Genomic DNA, 16,338 nt, shown 5'->3' on the forward strand with positions numbered 1-16,338 from the left:
GTACAGTTAACAAAAAGTATAGTAACTCGTAAGCTCAAAGTACAGCTAGATGACAGGTGAGAGACCCAGCGGGGTAGAGAGAGTAGAAAGAGGGGTTAGAAGGGCAGAAGGACCTCACGGAAGAGGCTGAGTAGCTGGAGAGCAGAGTTATAAGTGGTGGAGAACAGGAGGAGAGGTAGCCCTGCTGGAAGGAGCGTACAATCTAAGGGGAGGGTTGGACAGACAGAGACACAAGGGTTGGAGGAGGAAAGGGGGAGAACAGAGGCTGAGACGGGGAAGGGGGAAGAGGGGGGGAGAGGAGAACGACAATGAGGGAGTTAAGTGGGAGACTGGAAGGAGGGTAGTTAAGTGGGAGACTGGAAGGCTTTTAAGAAAAGGTGGGTTTTTAAAGCCCGTTTGAAGATGGACAAATTGGGGGATGTTCTGATGGAGCGGGGGAGCTGGTTCCAGCGGAGGGGGGCAGCGCGGGAGAAGTCTTGGATGCGAGCGTGGGAGGAGGTAACCAGGGGGGAAGAGAGGCGACGACCATTGGACGTTAGCGCACGTCTTATATATATATGTATATCTTGCAAATCCTGGCATGTGAAAGGGGCATGCTTACTTGCTTAACTTGCAACTACCGCTTTCAATGTACTGCAATTGCATGTTAATGCCCTTGAACCGCCTCTCTACAAGTCTAAGCCCTATGTGCTTATCCCTGGTAAGCAGCAAAGTGTCCCTTAAAATTATATTCACATATTAGCATCGACAGGATAACTGGGTTTTGTCATTTATTTCATTACTTGGAATGTAAAACTTAAACATATGAAAGATTTCATCTAATTCACTAAACATCACCGTGGACAGTAAATTCTGTAAGCTAAAAATGAAATTAATAAAACCTGGTAGCGGAGAATAAACATATTTCTTTAACTTGCCTGTTTTCTGAAAAATACAGAAATCCTTACTGGCGCTTTAGACAGCCAGCTTCAATCATCCAGCACTCATATGTAATTGTTCCGATCTGTCTCTTCCAGCAGACTGTTTTAGAATGCACGCCGTTTCCTTGCGCTGTGTAAAAGACTTGATCTGTTCTTTAAATGTACCATAACAGAATGATGTACCTAAAGATAATAAAATATCCCTTTTGTTATTTATGTTTTAAAATATTTTATAATAGCATAAGTGCACTTTGAGGGAGTGTAATAATAATGAAATACAGCAAGACCGTGATGGTTGAAGGCACTCTGCCACTTTGCTTCATATTTTACAGGACACTTGGGGCCCAAAGCTTTTCTTGCTGTACTGCGCATTCTGGAGCATTACGTCTTTCTAAATGCATACTCGGCTGGGTGTTATTGCTTATTTACACTACACTGCAGGCTTGAAATATCACACATTCTATCTCAGCTTTCCAATCAATTCTCTAAGTCTTACATTTTATCTGTATTGATTTGGGGGAGGGGTAATTATGTTGGATTTCTTGCGTGACTCGGTGTGTGATTTTAAAATTATTTTATACCTTAATTACATGCAGCCGATATTGGCAGGGATAGATGGGTATTTGTAACACCATAGTGAAAAATATGTGAATAGCAGTTTAATATATGTATTGATCAATAACTGTGGAGTATTGAGACAATGGTGAGCTAAAAGTCTCTCTATGGATATGATGTAACATTCTGTACACAGATCACTGTGCCAGAATTCAAAATGATGAAATACTTGTAAGCAAGGCATTAATATTAAACTAGATAAATCATTTTTGTCACTTTCTGTTGTGCTGTTTCTGTGTCCCCAATCCTCATCTCTCATCCTCTTTTCTGTTTTGACTTGTTCTTAATATTTAATTCTTTACCTGCCTGTCAGTTGCTTATTAAAAGAGTTGTCCACATTGGAGACAACAGGACTGAGTCATTAAGGAGAGCAAAGCATAAAAAAGGAGTAACTTTGCACCTGGGCAAAACCATGTTGCATTAGAGGGGGAGGTAAATTTAAAATGTGAGGACAGATTTATAGTTGGGTTAGGGCATGTCCTAGATCAACTTTAAATTTCTGTGTAATAATAAAGCTATCAAGAATTTGTGTGCTAGATGAAAAAACAGTCAGTATTTAACTTATGTGCAAAATAAATAAAAATAAAAAAATAATGTATAAATAAAATAAACTAATGTTCACCCCTTGCATTGTAACATGGTTTGTCCCAGAGAACATTTACTCCTTTTTTGCCTTAATGACTCAGGCCCAATGAGAGTAGTTGAGAAGGCGATGAATGTTTTTTTCATCTAAAACTGGAAATGGGCAGGATATTCACACTGATGGTGTGTATTCACTGTGGCCCCTGATAAAGACTATTGTCACTTTCAGTGCACATTTTACATCCCAGAAGCCTCAGTGCCTAGGTAAAATCTTCCAGCACTGATCAGCATTGATCCTTCTCTAAATGTAGGTTGGGTGCATCCTCGACTCCTGTGCTGTGCTCAGATGAAACAATGAGATTTTGTTTCACTGGATAAGATATTTACATGACAGTCAAGGGCTGGAGAGTTATGGAGCATTCCCTGCTTAGCTGGTCACTGCAGATATTTTCCCCATAAAATGATTTTTTAATGGTGCTCAGGAGGTGTTGGTCATCTGCAGTCATTCTGTACTTTGGTTTTTTTTTTTATTGAAGAAATTCAAGATGCGAGTACAACAAACAGCCTAATATCATAAACTATCGTAACTATCTGTACTTTTAATTGAACCCCTTTTGTACCATCCAGGCACATTTATACCCATGAGATAAAAATATTTACATAACACACAAATGTGACTTATGTTATAAAGTTACAGAGTTGCCCACACTCATGATTAATGTAAGACACAAATGAGGCTGGAATGAGCCAGACTTTAGAAGATAAAATGGAAACAATTATGTAAAGGATGGTCATAAAGGGAAAGTAGACTTTATAGTGACTTTCTTTGCGACCATAATGTTTTTCATGTAAAATACCACAAAAATAGAAGTATCCCCACTGGCTGCCTGTAAGATGGTGAATATGTTTCAAGTTTGGATTATGATATTCAAAGCCCTACATAACCCGGGTTCTGGGTACTAGAAGCAGCTTATACTCTACACTCACAATCGCTCACATCAATCCACAGATGAAGGACTACTAACAGCACCTAGATTCTCCTAAACTTCATTTGGGGCTCAAGCTTTTAGTTTTGCAGCTCCTACTCTCTGGAACTCATTGTCTTGTACAGTCCGCCAGACACGAAATATTCAAAAACAGCAGTTCATTAATGCTTCTTTATTTTCTAAAAAGAACAACAACAAACTTTCAGCTCTCTTTTATCTACTCTGCTAGGTACATAGGTGTACCTTTATTTTGTATCATGTGTTTTTAGTCTGCAAATGTAAAGCGCTTTGAGTCCTATTGGGAGAAATGTGCTTCATAAATAAAGATACTATTATTATTATTATTATTATTATTATTATTTTGGGTGTAGTTCCCAGAAGCACAATACGAATAGATATATTATGCATTAGGTGCACCACTGCATGCGTATATTATTCTGTTAATGGCTTTTATTTTAGAAACTCTGAACAGCTTATTCTGGGAGGCAGTTATTTATGAAATATAGGCTTTCTGCACGTTGTTTGCACATATATGTCTATTGTAACTCAGAGTGCATATAAATGTCCATGCCCCCATTCCTTGACCTCTTCCATGGTCTGTTTCAGTGTACATTTTGCTTACTTATGGCACGTGAATAAAATGCACATTATCTGCAAGAGCTGACTTCATAATACTGAGTGTTATCAACAAATTGTACATCTAGTATTAAATGCAACAAACTTGTATCCTGCTACTTCAACTCAAAATTGAAAAAAGTTGGGAATAAGTATAATAACGTTCATCATGTTTATGATATCTCCTGCGTTATGCTTTTGTTAGATAGGATGGTTACTATAAAATGCCTAAACCATGCGGATAAAGCATGGTTTATGGTGTATAAAAATAGACAGTTGTATCACGACAAAAAACACAAAATGGTTACTTTTACTAAACATTACTTTTGTTTCTATTAGACAGAAAAACCTTTCTTTCTATTGCAATATAGTGGTATTTTATAACTGATAAATACCCATTTAGTAAGTCCAGTGACGATGTACTGTACAACCCTTTGTTTCATTATTCCCTAATGGAATGCTGGGTAGTCTACTGTAGCTGTTCCAGAAGTTTCATTATAGTGGCTGGAGATTCCAATGTGCCACACCTACTACCTTGTGCTCACTGGACATTGCACAGTACCTCTCAGTCTAGTTCTCAGAACCATAACCTGCCCCCCACATAGTGTGGTTCGGGCCCATGGATAGTAAATATGTTGTACAGTCTTCCAAACCCCACCTAATGAAGATCTGGTAATGTGTTATCCTTCCTCCACGCATCTCCTTCTAACGCTACATGGAAAGAACAATAAAATAGCCCATTGTGTAGAGGAAACCAATTCTCATGTGTTGGACTCCAGGATGGTGGACCGGTGGACTGTCTACCCACCGCGATTGGCCTGGTGGGGGGTGGAAAAAGTAGCAGCCTTACTGCACATGAGGCCCAAACCTGAGTTTAGGTGATGCAGTGAGATCCTCTTTCAGGGTGTTCTTACCCAAGTCTGATGGGGACAAATATTCTGTATAAATATTCTATAGTGGTTCTATATAAATAAACGATGATAAATAAATCTGGAAATAAATATACTATCTCTAGAGGGGGTTCTTAAATATTAAGGGATCGTGTATTTGTAATTTGGTATAGAGGTGAAATGTTTAAAAAATCAAGGAAACTGGGGTGAAATATGTATTCCCCCCCCCCTCCCCAAAAAAAAAGATAAAATAAAATCTCATGTAGCGAATTCTTCCCATTGTCTTCTGATTGATTGATATTGTCAACCAATCAGAGGTCAGAGGATGATGTCACCTATTGTTGTCATCAGTGTGCACTTGTATTTTTTGCTTCTTAGTTTGTTTCTTTGGTTCTTTTGTGGTCTATTGCGGATCAGGAATGAAGGACTAGTGGCCTCAATCAAGATTAGAAATTGATTCATAACTGTAAAAATGTGGTTTGTATCTACATTATGTTCTTTTTCATCATAATATTATTTTCATCATAATTCGCCTCAATGGCTGCAGGAAAAGATGATGGATGAAGATATTTGCAATAATTGTGATAGGTAATATAGTCAGTATCCTGCACATAGGCAATAGAACATATGTGTTATTCATTGTTCCTTTCCCAATCACAGACAAGCAGAATTATTTAACCTAAAAAGTCACCTCTGTATGAGATAGAGCTGCTGTAAAATAGTAATTAATTAAGTTGACCACAGGTCACGAGTCTTATTTCCCTATTAAACTAATTCAATACCTTATGTTATAAATCATGTACTATTATACATTACGATGTGCAGATTTGGAAAGCTGTTATTGACTTGGGAACCCCAGAGTGGCACAGGATCACATACATATGTAAAACCATATCAATAATCATATTGCCATTGTTTAATTTCATCTGTGAGATACAATAAAATGATCATATCTTATTAGTATAAGTGCTTTGTCCATTTACAAATTATTCTTCGCTTACTTTGGAAGCTATTAGATAAAAGCTACAGATTTAAGTAATATTTCTTAGAAGTAGTGGAAATGTGACTAGGGGGACAAGGGCAACACTCAACGTAAATCCCTTCCCGGCACCCCAGGTACTCACCCCATCCTGAGGAAGGGCTATTAGACCCACCGGACACTCCTCATCGCTGTCTCACCTCGCACTCTATCCCTCTAGCACTTCAGCCTAGGGAGTAAAGCAGTCAAATTACTGGAAGGCAGTGGCATTACTGGAAGGTGTGGGGGACATACAAGGTGAAGGCCAGAAGTGGAGACTCTTCACTCTACTAGAGTTGAATGATGAAGCACTCCAGCCTTGAACAGTCACTATAGTAATTTAATTTGTAACTTTATTAGGATATATTTAAATTTAATAATTTGACCAGAAGAATATAGGCTGATATATGTAAAAATATAGTGATAAAGTAGGAAAAATAAGTGATTAAAATAATTACATAGACTCTAGGGTGGGACTGATCATAAATATTATATGCCCCAAATCTTAGGTCTCACGTGGTGACAATAAAATGACTATATTTTTCTCAAATAAGAGTCAATTACTTTCATTAATTTAGTTAATATATTTTTATAGAATAAATTACAATTACTTTCAATTAGATCGTTCTCATTGTATACCTTCTGTTGTTTCAATAGCTTTGTGTCATCATATAATTACATCCTAGGACTCTCATTCATAACAGGTCATATATGGATATCACCCAAACTATAGTTGTCACATATGACACCCTTATATATATTTATGAGACAGAAGGATGTCCTAGTTCGTTTGGTCAAAAGCAAATATTGTGCATTGCAGTCGTGGCCAAAAGTTTTGAGAATGATACAAATATTATTTTTCACAAAGTCTGATGCCTCAGTTTTTATGATGCCAATTTCCATATTCTCCAGAATGTCATAAAGATTGATCAGATGAATTGCAATTCATTTCAAAGTCCCTCTTTGTCATCACAATGAACTTTATCCCAAAAACAACATTTCCACTGCATTTCAGCCCTGCCGCAAAAAGACCAGCTGACATCAGGTCAGTGATTCTCTCGTTAACACAGGTGCAAGTGTTGACTAGGACAAGGCTGGAGATCACTCTGTCATGCTGATTGAGTTAGAAAGGAGGGTGGTGCTTGAAATCATTGTTCTTCCTCTGTTAACCATGGTTACCTGCAAGGAAACACGTGCAGTCATCATTGCTTTGCACAAAATGAGCTTCACAGGCAAGGATATTACTGCTAGTAAGATTGCACCTAAATCAACCATTTATCAGATCATCAGGAACTTCAAGGAGAGAGGTTCAATAGTTGTGAAGAAGGCTTCAGGGTGCCCAAGAATGTCCAGCAAGCACCAGGACCGTCTCCTAAAGTTGATTCGGCTGCGGGATCGGGCACCACCAGTGCAAAGCTTGCTCAGGAATGGTAGCAAGCAGGTGTGAGTGCATCTGCACGCACAGTGAGACGAAGACTTTTGGAGGATGGTCTAGTGTCAAAAAGGCCAGGAAAGATGCCAATTCTCTCCAAGAAAAACATTAGGGACAGACTGATATTCTGCAAAAGGTACAGGGATAGGACTGCTGAGGACTGGGGTAAAGTATTTTTTTCAGATCAATCCCCTTTCAGATTGTTTGGGGCACCTGGAAAGATGCTTGTCTGGAGAAGAAAAGGTCAGAGCTACCATCAGTCCTGTGTCCTGCCAACAGTAAAGCATCCTGAGAACACAGCCATGAATAAAGAATGGAACCAAAACATGCTCCAAAAGCAACTTCTCCCAACGTCTCATCCAAGAACAGTTTGGTGATGAACAATGCCTCTTCCAGCATGATGGAGCACCTTGCCATAAGGCAAAAGTGATAACTAAGTGGCTCGGGGATCAAAACATAGAAATTTTGAGTCCATGGCCAAGAAACTCCCCAGACCTTAATCCCATTGAGAACTTATGGTCAATCCTCAAGAGGCGGGTTGACAAACAAAAACCCACAAATTCTGGCAAACTCCAAGCAATGATTAGGCAAGAACGGGGGGCGGCCATCAGTCAGTATGTGGCCCAGAAGTTGATTGACAGCATGCCAGGGCAAATTGCAGAGGTCTTCAAAAAAAAGGATCAACACTGCAAATATTGACTCTTTGCATAAACTTAATGAAATTGTCAATAAAAGCCTTTGACACTTATGAATTGCTTGTAATTTTACTTCAGCATACCATAGCAACATCTGACAAAAAGGTCTAAAAACACTGAAGCAGCAACCTTTGTGAAAACCAATACCAATTCTTTGTCACTTGCTGGCCCCCTATGCTGGAAGAATAATTGACTGCAGGTTACCTGCTAATAAATCATACATTTGCACCAAGAACACATGTATAGCTATCCACATTCACTCGTCTATATGATATACATGCGAGACATGGCTACACTGTTTATATCTAAGGAGGTGATCACAACATTAACTAGCGGCCATACGCCACGATCAGTTCCTACCTCTTCTGGGTCTGATGTCACATGACGTGCCGTCTGGCCCGACGTACGTTTCACCTATGATGGCTAAGCAGGCCCGGCGCTCCCATTAGGCAAGGTTAGGCAATTGCCTAGGGCGCCGGGACCTGCAGAGCGCCTCGAAATTAAAAAAAAACGGAAATCCACGGGGAGGAGAGGAGGGAAGGGGCTATGAATCTTACCTGCATGAAGCTGCTCCTCTCTGCTCTGTCTTCTCCCCTCTGCTCACTGACAGTGACAGGCCATGATGATGTCATCATCACGGCCCGACAGTGTCTGTGAGTGGAGGGGAGAAGACAGAGCAGAGAGGAGCAGCTTCATGCAGGTAAGTTAAAGAAAGACATGGGGAGGGGTGGGGAGGGAAGTGCAGCGGCGATTTTTAAAAGGGGGGGGGGGGCGATTTTCACACGGGGGGGAGGCGATTTTCACACTGTGCCTAGGGCGCCAAGGACCCTAGCACCGTCGCTGTGGCTAAGTCATGGGAATTGACTTAGAATTGGCTTTAGTTGTCCATAACGATAAGCAGAGGTAATAGTATACTTTTAGACTCTTTGCTGTATTAATTTTTCCTGTTAATGACCAGAATACTAAATAAAGAATGTACACAAAAAGAGTATACTTTTAAATACTGGCATTGAATGTAAGGTTAATACTGAACAATGCATAATACCTTCATGATTTAAATCAGAAAATTTGAATTTTGGAGTTTAGTGGTCTTTTATTACATTGACACTTGTATAAAATACATCACCCTTCACTTGTAATTTCCTGAAGTGGTTTCATTCTTCTACTGTCCCTGCTCTATAAAGTCGTCTAAACCTACTTGCGCTCAGGTAGTAATATACCCCAACCATGGCTTGCTGAGATATGTTCATCCCTTGTGTATTGTACGTGAGATTTTATTATCATTTTGCTGTCACTGTATCCAGAGATCCTGCATGTACTGGATACATATATGTTATTCTACACAATTACCATACTTCTCACTTATCCTGCTAATAATTACATGCCACATTGTGCAATCTCTTAGAACATGTCTGCTCTATATTGATGTTTGTGAGCACTAGTAAGTTATTGCTTTAATTATCTTTATGTAAAATTACTTTGTTAATCAATAGATAAACCTTGTTGAAAACACGTCTAGCACAGAAACATGGAATATGTTTGCATTAAAAGGAACTTGACTTTAAAAGGAACCTGATTATATAGTTAAGCATATATTTTTCTTTTGTCAAGCAAACATTAATAAAGTATGATAGAGCATGTGTATGTCAAGAATCCCATCTGTTGTCCAGGTCAGAAGCATGGAGTACATGTATGGGAGGGTTTCGGGGTGGATATATCACTTATTTCTTTATATACTTGAGGTGATGTTCAGTTATAGATTTACAAAACTGAAATGACTTAGATTATACCAGTAAAGCTCCATTTTTTTTCCATAAAACTCACCACCATGTGGTATATTTACTAAAATGCGGACTTGAAAAAGTGGAGATATTGCCTATAGCAACCAATCAGATTCTATCTGTCATTTTGTAGAATGTACTAAATTATTATTATTATTATTATTATTATTATTATTATTATTATTACTCTTTATTTATATGGCACTACAAGGATTCCGCAGCGCCGTACAAATACAGTAAATAAATACACTAAATAAATGGTAACCAGAATCTGATTGGTTGCTATAGACAACATCTACACTTTTCAAACCACAGTTTAGTAAATATACTCCAATGAGTTTACTAAACTGCATATTCAGCGTTGGTATTCTCATGTTCACATTAGACTCCACCTCACAATGGGCTGACTGGTGGGATTGGATTTGTGGAAAGGCAGCATAGGCACAGGCATAGGGCAGCTGAGTTGCAGTAGCAACAGGTTGTACTTGCTTCATCCACTTATCAGATATTTGTTATCATATATATATATATATATATATATATATATATATAAATGATCTTATTTTTTCCTATTATAAACATGTACGAGGCATGGTGGACTGGGGCGATGAAGCTCTATGGGAAACACAGCAAAAGAGGTTTTTGTGGGCGGAGGGCAAAACATGTAAATCTAGACATGATGTATGGCTTCAATGTGTCAGTCAACCATAAAATAAATGTTACAATTAAATAAAAACTGTACAAACTGACATAAAATAAATCTTGAAAGGAACAAACACACAGAGAGTTCCCCCAGCACACTGCTATAGCCAGCAACAGATCTGCCATTTCTACTGTAGATAAAAATGCAAAAGTCTTAGTTGCACACATTTGCAAATGTATGCTAAAGCCACTCGCCACTCCACTGCGCTTTTGCTAATAGGGTGGTCCTAACTCTAAACAATGAGAGTCCCATATATTTGGGCCATACATATGTGTTTTTAAATTGAGAGCTAACTTACCAAAGAGGTACCCCAGAAGCCTCCAAATAGCAATCCAATGTCAGCACTCCCCCTCAGCTACTGACACCAACATGCCTCTCAGACAAATAAAGAAGTGGAATTTGCTGAATTAATTTATAGGCTATAGCAGGTACTTGAAAGGGTGGGGTTATCCTGAAAGGAACAAACACACATAGAGATCCCCCAGCACACTGCTATAGCCAGCAACAGATCTGCCATTTGTACTGTAGATAAAAATGCAAAAGTCTTAGTTGCACACATTTGCAAATGGATGTTAAAGCCACCCACCACTCCACAGCGCTTTTGCTAATAGGGTGGTCCTAACTCTATACAATGAGAGTCCCATATATTTGGGCCATACATATGTGTTTGGCCCAGCAACAGATCTGCCATTTCTACTGTAGATAAAAATGCAAAAGATCTATTGCTGGCTATACTCTGGTGATACTCTTACAAAATGTTCTAAATAAATGATAACTAGAATCTGGTTGCTATAGGCAACATCTCCACTTTTTCAAACCCACAGCTTGATAAATGTATCCCTTGGTGTTTTGCTTAGTCAATATACACATGGATTCATATTGGATATTCTCCTCTTTTGATCTGTTGATTAATGTAATTCTAGTCTTCCGTAGTCAGGAAAATGAAGCAGCATATTATAAATAATAACCTTAACTTATTAATAGTCTTAGTCCTAACCCTTGTGTAACCTTCACATTTACCCAAATCCTAAATATGAGCCTATCCCAAGCTTTAAGTGTAGGATTCCAAGCCTTCCACCTAATTATAAACCTAGCTCAAATTCAGAAGCTGTTGTTCTGTTGAGAAAACTTACTACACTCTAGTTTTAGGAAACAGACGTAAATATGTACATGAACAGATGGGTATGAGCACCTATTAGTGACATCATTGCTTTAGTCCCATTAATATCTTAAAGCAGCCTTGCCTCTATAATCTAATATCCTTATTATTATAGCATCCGTTCTACTTTCAGCAACTAAAATGACTGAAATGAAGGATTCCCAACTGATTGTAACCCTACAAATACAGAGCACTTTCCTCTGTGCTGCCTCTACATCGCCTGCTAGCATCTAGTGCATCGGTGACATCCCATATTTAATTAACATGCTATCAACTAGCAGATCAACTTTAGTTCTGCATTTACATTAGAATCAGCTTGATAGCAAAATCCAATGATGCTGTTTAATTAATTAGTTTTTAGAACTTGAGAAGTTTAATATGTATGTGATTTTTTTTTTTTACCCCCTTGTGGGGAGTATATATATATATATATAATATTTTACATTTTAATTTCACTTGCAGTTATTACACTCCGTGCTCTCTCACTGCCAACAGCTGCACCCCCTATTTCTACTTGTCAGGGAGGAGGGATAGAGGCTCCGAGCCTATTTGCTACACTAGACTTTTGCAGTAATCAGTCTATTAGTGAAAGCTGCACAATCATATTTCATGTAGATTAAGTAATCCATAGATTGTATTTGCAGTGAGAAAATCAATGCCTGCTGTCTAGTCAGTGGTGCTGGCGATTCTCTGCTTGGTCATGATGTCCATCTGCATTTTTCTTCATCCATTCTAGAATGAATGAGCTGGTTGTCTCCCCAAGGCACTGCTTGGGACACTAACAAATAGTTTGTTTATGTTTTACAGCTGCCTATTGGCAACACCTCAGTTATTCGGTCCTCTGCACTTGGAATTGTGCATTATATTCAAAGCAACTTGTTTTTGTTCCATCAGTGAAGAAGAAAGTGTGGACAAGCAACAAATTTGTCCATGTTCCATTGTTCTGGATCCTGCTGATGTGTGCCGAAAATTATACGGCAAATTGTTTCGTCCTATAGACATTTCTTGTTAGAATGTTTAGAACTTACCCACAAATGATTCCAGTGTACCTATCGCCTACCAATATTCAGCCTATTAATTAATTATAAATTAGTGAGTCATAGGGTACTTTGTGTTCAAAGGTTGGTCTTTTAATTTGACCTCTAGTGGAATCTTTGTGATCTATGTTTAGAAAGACTACACCTCTGCTAATATATGAACAAACCCAGATAAATATGATGTTATGTATAGACTTAGAAATGTCAAGGACAAGATACATGACAACCAGGGTGCAGCAGGTATAAGGCAGACACTTTGGGCCTTCTCTTGCGTATATGACCCCTTACACTTATAGAGGCAGATGGGAAAAGGCCTGGGGCGTTCAAGCGTAGGCCAAGTATGGGTGCGTTCAAGTAAATGTGACCAATGTAGACCTGGACATAGAGGCAGATACATACACCTGTCAGGAAACATATCTGTTCCTGGTGTAAGTTACAAACTGATAATGATGATGATCAACCGAGATTTGTCCAACTCCCCATAGTACGTAGAATGTGCCTTTTTTTCAGACGCAATTTACAGCAGTGTTTAGACATTGCGTCCAACTGAACGTAAGTCCCTCTGTGCCTATATAATCCATTGATTTGGAAATGTAATTTTATTGCATGCAAATAGTATGAGATTACCAATACCTTATTATCACTAAAATGTGTCTCTAAAAAAATTACACAAGACCATTAATTATAGCAAATTAGCCACAAATAGATAGAAATGGTGTGTATTTGTTTTCATTTAAAATGCCATTTTTTCTATGTTACTATGACATTAATAAAATAGGCAAACTTAGTAGAACATATTATAAAATGCAATGTTTTTCATCTCGTTAACTTGAATTGTGTTATATATTACCATAGTGTTTGAAAATATATTTTCATTCTCTGTGGTTAGAAATGATTAGAAGATAAAGGGTTCTACTGGACATAAGCTGGGACAATGATTCCCAACCAGTGTGGCAGGACAAAATTGTGTGTCACAGTGTTAGGCTGGATGTGTCACAAGAATTTAGGTGTGATTGGTGTGAAAGACCTAGGAAAAAAATAAGAAGTCAAGATATTCAGTGAGGATGTTTTGAGAAATAAACTAAAAGAGATAAAATGAACATTGTTTTTTCATATTTTTTGCCATGAATTTGTCATGATTTATTTTATCACAGTATTTGGAAAAAAATGCAGTATGAGAATAGGCATAAGCAATAAACGTATTATAAGCAAAGATGGAGCAGACTGCAGGAAATAGGCATTGCATTTTAGGTCTGTACTACTGAACCAGAATAGGGTTATTTGAGCAAGTAATAAACAGGCTGATTCCTAGACCAGTGAATTCAGCTTCCATTGCTAATGGAATGTTTACTTTGTTGTTTTCATATGCGTTTTATTTGCTTTAGTAATAAACTCACTACATGTTTTCTTTTTAATCTATCTATAAAATACAAACTAAATGTAGCACAAAACTCCATATTGTTTAGAGCACTTCCTCATCACAGGAGACGTAAATAACCTAAATAAATACCCACTATTGTAGCTCAGACAAAGAAAGAATGTCAGTGTATACAAACAGAAAGTGACATGGTCAATACTCGAATGTGATTCCATTGCAATGCTATATGGAAAGCTGAGTAAGCATAATGATGTGATCTTAAAGTGTAGCAAAAAATACATTTTTATTAGGATATGTGGTATAGGTATGATCTTACTCATGTCTTGTCCTTTTATCCTTTGTTATACTCTCTTACATGTTTGTAATTAAAATTAAAGTTTGTCTCAAAGTCCAACTACCAAAAACACAAATAGTTATTAGCTACAAAATGCCATTTCCTATTTTTTTCCTTGAACACATTTATATAATTAATTGGAGTATTCTTATTATTTTTTGTTTATCATTATATAGGGAATCCTGTAAAGTAAATGCTTAAAAAATGGTCTTGTTGTTTAGAATTGTCATTTCAGTACACTGCTTACAGAAATAAATAGGCTGAAATTCTCGTGGCGCATACAAACTAAAGAATCAGGTGGATTCACACATTGGTTGGTCATTAATTTACAACAATAGATAATATGTAATACTGCAGAGCTTTATTTGATGTTTCATGTAATCCCATTTTTCGGTGCATTTTTCCCAAAAAAAAAAGTCCTTATTGTGCTAGTTTTATTCACCTGTCCATCTGTATGTACCCAGCAAACAGGCCCTGCTCGCTTGGTCAATTGTTAAAGGTTTCAGCGGCTGTAGAAGGTAAAGTAAGATCAGTGATAACACAACCAACCCAGATATGAGAAGTGCCTCAAAGGTCCAATCTGATTCCTAATAACCTGATTACAAAGATAGAATTCACAATGTTGTATTGCAAACTCATAGATAGTTGCATGTTATTATATTTGCTCTATGTAGATGTCCTTTTTTTTTTTTTTTAATACATAGACTGAATCTTGAAACATGAGGACTGTGTGCACGGACAATCATGGAAGCTTAAACTCCTAGAAGGTATCTCTCACACTGCAGGAGTCCTGGACATGGTACCCCCATCATTCTACTATTTGGGGGTGACGGTGCTTAGCGGGGAAGACAGATAGGTACTTTCATAATTCCTGAGTGTATTTGCTGGGTGCTTTTTGCTTCTTAGGAAAACTATTCCAGGTACAAATGTTAGAATTAGGCAGTAGACTGTTACTGTTCAGGAGACATTGAGGTTTATTTACTAACATTGCTGAAAGGTGCAAATCTGCGCTAAAACCATAGCAACCAATCAGCAATTGGCTGTGCAGAGCTGGTTAGATTTTTGATTGGTCTTAGCAAAAGCAAACATCTGATTTTGCATCTTTAGGTGCTATATTACAGATTTGTGTCTTGGAGCCACGTTAGTAAATAAACCTCAGTATCCTCCTTTCTGACATTCAAGACAGAGGATTCCAAAGTTTACATTTCCTATACTCAGATGGTAATAAGCTAGGTATTTATATAAGGATAAAGTGAGATAGAGAGAGGGAGAGAGGAAGAAGGGGAAACATTGAATAATGCAAACGTTTTAATTCATGGCCAATTGACAGATATTTGGTACTTAACTTTCTATATCCTATTATATCACCATGTGATGTGTAAACTGATTAAAGGGGGAATATAGCATAGTAGTAGCGTTTACTTTTACTATATTTATTATCATGTTTATAAAGCGCTACAGAATATACTGGCACTATGTAAATATATCTTAATAATCATAATATTTATTAATAAATATATTTATTATTTGTGAGTACTATAACTTGTTTTTTTAAATCCTGTTGCTATGAGTGAGCACGTCTCGGCACCCACTTACGACATATTTACAAAAACATGAAACATTTCATGAGCCCTCCCAAATAGGCTAACAAATAATATATTTCTCTTTATTAACATGGGGCTGAAATGCTGCCCCACTACTTAGGAAGATAGAATGAAATACTAGCCGTAGACAGCAACAGTGCCCCTAGAGGTCAAATTAAAATATACTGTTTGGTTTACCAAACCATAACTTTTGAACAAATCATTTCTCAGACATGGAAATGCCATTTTAGTGGATAGAAGAGCCCTACAAAAAATAATTGGCTTTTTTAAGTAATATTTCAGTACCATTTCCCTCTAATTTCTGAGCATGATAACATGAATTAATTATGTGTTCAAAATATCACATATAGACAATCTGTGTCATGGTAACGACATATTGACTCATTCTCCAGCTCACATACTGAAAATGATTTTATTTATCCATTTACATTAAATTGATATAAACTTGTCAAGAAAATTTCAAATCATATGTTTCATATTCGCTTGAACATTTAAGAAAAAAACAAACTTAAAATCAATAAATAAGCACAGACAATAATTTAAAACATATCACGATGTGACCAGTATGTAGCAAGAATGCTTTATCTAC

The 16,338-nt window shown here is 37.5% G+C and overlaps 1 protein-coding gene across 1 annotated transcript in view; it reads right to left on the minus strand.

The window, feature by feature from the left end:
* Window positions 1-16,174: 16,174 nt before the first annotated feature.
* Window positions 16,175-16,338, minus strand: part of OTP (orthopedia homeobox) — a 9,223-nt gene continuing 9,059 nt past the window's right edge. The window contains exon 3 of the mRNA XM_075193463.1: window positions 16,175-16,338. This exon is cut by the window's right edge and continues 1,728 nt beyond it. The gene's annotated coding sequence lies outside the window, so the exon portion shown is untranslated.

Source organism: Mixophyes fleayi, chromosome 1 (genome assembly GCF_038048845.1).
Source record: "Mixophyes fleayi isolate aMixFle1 chromosome 1, aMixFle1.hap1, whole genome shotgun sequence".
In the NCBI taxonomy this organism is placed as follows: domain Eukaryota; kingdom Metazoa; phylum Chordata; class Amphibia; order Anura; family Limnodynastidae; genus Mixophyes; species Mixophyes fleayi.